A 5,546-nucleotide genomic window follows, 5' to 3' on the forward strand; every position below is an offset into this window, starting at 1 on the left:
ATGAACGACATTATCAATATTATTTTTTATTTATTTATTTATTTATTTTTTGCGAATTAGTCCACCGGGCAAATTATTCCTCGTAATATTTAATAACCAATGGAAGATTGATTCTATAATAATAATACATACTCAATCTGCATAAATTAAAATATCATGTTTAAGCGTATTGTACAACCGTGCAACGCAAAATCCGATCCCGCATTTTGCTAATCCCTACCTTCTGATGAGAAGGAAAGTATTTCTTCGAAACTCTGCGGATTAAGGACTATCTACTAATTTTGTGCTTCCTTTTTAAAATTATATATGTTTTAACATGTTTTATTGATTACTTGTTCTTATATATATATATATATATATATATATATATATATATATATATATATATATATATATATATATATACTAGCAAAAGTACCCGTCGTTCACTGGGTTCAAAAACAGCCTACAGAAAATGGACTCTGATTTATGAAAGTATGATAGGTTATGAAAAGGAAGGGTTGTAAAGAGATAGCTTTGAATTTGGGGGTATCAAAACCAAAGCAAAATATGATGAAAGTAAAAATAAAATAGATAACCCCCATAATTTATTATACCATACCTGTTCACGCTGAAACACTTATCACAATATTCTGTGGATCTATATTAAAAAACCTTGTTAAACTTTGTGACATATTTCCATTCTATGGATGTCAGGTGCGAACGAACATACCATAATTTTATTATACCGTATTTCTTCAAACTGAAACATAATTATCAAAGTATACTTACGCAGATAGATATGAAAAGTCTTTATTAAAATTTGTGCCTATTTCCATTCCATGGAGGCCAGGCGCGAACACAGACCCCACAATTTTATTATACCATCCCTATTTAAGTTAAAACATACTTATCAAAGTATTCTTATGTACATCTATATCAAAAACGCTTGTAAACGTTTTTTTTTATTTTTTAATTTTTTATTTCCATACTTTGTGGACCATGCGCGAATGCAGACCCCACAATTTTAATGAATCATCGTTCTGTCAGATCAAGCATACCCATTCCTGTGTCTCGATACATTTTCTATCATTATATGTAATCAGTTTTTTAAAATAGTCAACCATATAGGAGCCTATTCGTGACCACACACACACACACACATTCAGCTTTATATATATATATATATATATATATAAGAATACAAATTAAAGATTGTAAATTACACTCGACAACAATTTTTTATTTTTTGAATGTTGTCTAGATTTCTACAAGTGATTTTTTTGCACTGCTGAATCAGGAAATAGCATCCGTTCCACGTCAGAGCTTGAACTTCAGTTTCTTCAAACTTCTGGAATGTTTAGCGGCAGGGAGGTCCAACAGTAGTCAGCGATCATGACTGCATCCCAGCGACCCTGATACCTGGTCTCCATTTCTTTCATGTCCTGATGGAATCTCTCCCCCTGCTCGTCACTCATTGAACCCAGGTTCTTAGCAAACCAGTCCATATGGGAAAGTAGGTAGTGCATTTTGATGCTCATGTTGCAGATCAGGTTTCCGAAAACAGTCATCATGTTGTTTACAAGTTCTGCATAATTTATGACCTTATTGCTACCAAAAAAGAAAAAATTCCTTCCACGCTTCCAGTTCCACTTCATTCATTCAGTTTTCGAACTCTGTATCTCTAATGAGCTGACAGATCTGAGGACCATCAAAGATGCCAGCTTTCAACTTCTCCATGGTTAATCCTGGAAAATCCTAGCACAAGTAAGTGAAGCAGTCACCATACATGTCGAGAGCTTTGGCAAACTGTTTGATCAAGCCAAGCTTAATGTGCAATGGTCGGAAGATTATTCTGTCCCTGTCTACCATTAATGACGTTCCTTTCTTTGCAAGGCACCAGTTCCTTCCGTACAGGCCTGTTCTTCTTTGTGTGATGCTGAGCACAGTCCCCACTATCCCACATGCACAGGAAACATGGATACTTGGTGAAGGCAAACTGTTGTCCCAACAAAAAGTTCATCACCTTCAGGTCAACATTAATAAACCACTTTTGCTGATCATAACCAATTTTCTCGAGCACATACTTCACTGCTTCATATTTCTCTTTCAGTGCAGTCGAGTGAGCGATGGGTACATTGGCAAACTTGTTGCCGTTGTGTAACAGAACACATTCTAGTGATCACTTGCTGCTGTCAATGAACAGTCTCCAATCTTTGGGTTCGTACTGTGGCACCCCAAGCTTGAGCAGGAGCTATGCAATATCTGCAAAGTACACCAAGTTCTTTTCTTTAGAGGAAAAAAACGGAGGTATTCTTTATGCATGTTGCGGAAGAAAGTGATGTTAGCACTGTCAGAAGGAGATTTTTTCCTTCAATCTGGATGCCAATATTTCAGCAGAGTTCTTGACAAGCTGAGGTCGCGAACTAGATCAACTGCTTTTGGGAAAATGGATGTGGAGCATCATCTTCAGCCACCACTTCTTCTTCTTCTTCTTCTTCTTCTTCTTTTTCTTCTTTTTCTTCTTTTTCTTCATGCCCTTTAAAACTGGACGTATCTTCGTCACTAAAGTCCGGAAATTCTCTAAAGATAGGCATTGGAATTTCACCACAATGAACTATAGGACGACATTCTGATTGAAGATCAGGATACTTAAGGCTGTCCTGGTTCTTTCTGTTGATCCCAGTTAAATTAACAGCACAGAAGTAGCAGTCAGTGACATGGTTTGTCGGCTCCCTCCAAACCATGGGAATTCCAAAGTTCAGACTCCTCTTGCCACTGATCTACCCACGCAGAGTCTTGGTGCATGCCTTGCACACCATGTGTGGCACCCAAACTTTATCCTGGTCACCAAGTTTAATACCAATATAAGCATGGTAAGCACATCTTACGGAACTTGTGACTGGTTTCCTATTAGGAGCAATGGTGTAGTTTTCACATATGTAGGAGAACACGTCGACCTGATTTCTGCACGATCTTCGGAACGAAGCAATCTCATTCACCTGCAAAACAAAAACAGGTACAAATAGTCATCAATTAACTTACACAGAGGATAACAATACACACAAAAAGCAAAAGCATTAAGGAACACGTTGCCATGATAATAAACAAACAGGATTGCCAGATTTCACATGCAACAAATTCAAATTTAAAAAAAGAAAAAAGTAAATTAAAGACGGAAGATCAAACATTTTTAAAAGTTAACCACACGGAATTTTACCCTCACCAATTTCTTCTAAAATACTCCACACATATGTACATGTGAACAAAAACGTAAAAAACGACATGCGGCCATATCATGGTTGCCTTTAATGCATCTAAAACCAAATTCCTATCTTTACATCATCAACGCTCTGATCCCCATCTGGCATCAATTGAAATGGATGGCTCTTGTCTAAGAGAAGCCCCATGTTTTGACAAGCTTCTGGGTTTGTCCTTTACTCCTGATCTGTAATGGAACACGTACATCAAGTCTGTTGCCAAGGTCGCTGCAAAGATGGTGGGATCCTTCTACCACTCCAGAAGATATCTCACTACTGATGCAATTCTCTATCTGTATAAAAGCCAAGTATGTCCAAGGATGGAATACTGCTGCCATATCTGGGCAGGAGCTGCTAAAAACAGCCTATCCTGCCTTGACAGAGTACAAAATAGACTTTGTGGCTTAGTGGGGGATGCCCTTTTCTCTACCCTGCAACCTCTCTTCCACAGAAGAGACGTTGCGAGCCTATCCTTGTTTTATCGTTATTTCCATGGCAGGTGCTTGTCTGAACTCCAATCTCTGATCCCCCCTCGCCAATCTTTCACGAAAAACACCCGTCTAGCTGAATCCACTGTCAAAAATTTCCCCCACTCTTTATCAGTGCCTAAATCAAAACGCGGATTCCATGAACAAAGCTTCTTTCTTAGAACTGCACGCCTGTGGGTCTCTGTTCTGTCTGCCTGCTTCCCATCTGACTACAACTTGGATGTCTTCAAGTCCAACGTTAACAAATTCCTAATGAACCGCCCTCTTAATTAAACACTTCATCAAATCTCCACACTAACGTACTGTACTTGCAATAACCCTTATTCCTTGACTGGCTTCCGGGCCTTGATAAGTGAGGACCACCGTGTAAAAAAAACAAAAAAAACGCAAAAACTTATTCGCCCTAAATCAGCTGCAAAAACACAGACAACAAATTTGTTATTTTTTACATGAATTTATTGTTCGACAGGATACTCAAATATATTAAAATATAATACTATTTCAATTAATGCCGGTACCAGCAAATTCATAGCTTTGCTATAATATTCATTTGCTAATATCTTTCTTTTGATGAGAAGAATGCAGTTTTTTTTGAGACTCCACGGATTAAGGAAATTTCAATATATTTTATTTGAGTATCCTCTCGAACAATAAATTCATGTAAAATATAATTTATAGTTTTAAATTTGTATTCTTCTCTAACAAGCTCTATTTCATATTTTGGTTGTATTAAGCTTCTTTTTTTCTTATCTGGTTGGGATTACTATATAAATATTAATATTTATATTTACTTCAAGTTTAGGCTTTTGTCTTACAAATCTTTACTGACGATATATATATATATATATATATATATATATATATATATATATATATGAACAAATGATTAATAAAACATGTTAAAAGACATCTTGAAAAAGAGTTAAAAACATTTAATTTTAAAAAAGGAAACACAAGATAAGTGGATATTCACTTATCTTGTGTTTCCTTTTTTAAAATTAAATATGTTTTTAACTCTTTTTCAAGATGTCTTTTAACATGTTTTATTAATAATTTGTTCATATTATAAGCTCTATTTCCTTTTCGGTTTTATTGAGCTTTTACATCTGGCTGAGTTTATTTTACTAGTAAATGTTAACTCTTTAATATTTATAATATATTTTAAGTTTACCATTTTGATTTTGATTTTATATATATATATATATATATATATATATATATAAGGTTTCCTTCAGTCTTGACAGACTATGGATACCCACTGTAAGTGTGCCTGTGCGTGAAATTTTTGTGGCAAGAATTGCGCAATCTCCAACCACACCTCTCCTGAGTCCACATTGTTGCATAACAGTGGCAAGTTGAGGTACAGGACGACTGGAAACAAATGCCAAGATAAGCGAAAAGCACATACAGCACCTACAATTCCCAAATGATCACCCATCTGGTACTAGCCATGCTCAACGTTGCTTAACTTCGGTATTCTGATGAGAACTGTAGTGAAAACGTGATTGTGCCATATATATATATATATATATATATATATATATATATATATATATATATATATATATATATATATATATATATATATATATATATATATATATATATATATATATATATATATATATATATATATATATATATATATATATATATATATATATATATAAAATAAAAATTCCAATTACATTTACCAAAATGATCCAAGATGGTAAAATTAAAGTATATTATAAATATTAAAGAATTAATATTTATAAAATTATCTCAGCCAGATGTAAAAGCTTGATAAAACCAAATAGGAAATCGAGCTTATAATAGC

At 34.5% G+C, this 5,546-nt stretch overlaps 1 long non-coding RNA gene across 1 annotated transcript in view; it reads right to left on the reverse strand.

The window, feature by feature from the left end:
• Positions 1-1,135: 1,135 nt before the first annotated feature.
• LOC145255501 (uncharacterized) overlaps positions 1,136-5,546 on the reverse strand; it is a 32,565-nt gene continuing 28,154 nt past the window's right edge. The window contains exon 2 of the long non-coding RNA XR_013863851.1: positions 1,136-2,981. This is a non-coding gene — a long non-coding RNA (uncharacterized LOC145255501). The remainder of the gene's footprint in view (positions 2,982-5,546) is intronic.

Source organism: Euprymna scolopes, chromosome 31 (assembly GCF_053919585.1).
Source record: "Euprymna scolopes isolate OS-2025 chromosome 31, ASM5391958v1, whole genome shotgun sequence".
NCBI lineage: Eukaryota > Metazoa > Mollusca > Cephalopoda > Sepiida > Sepiolidae > Euprymna > Euprymna scolopes.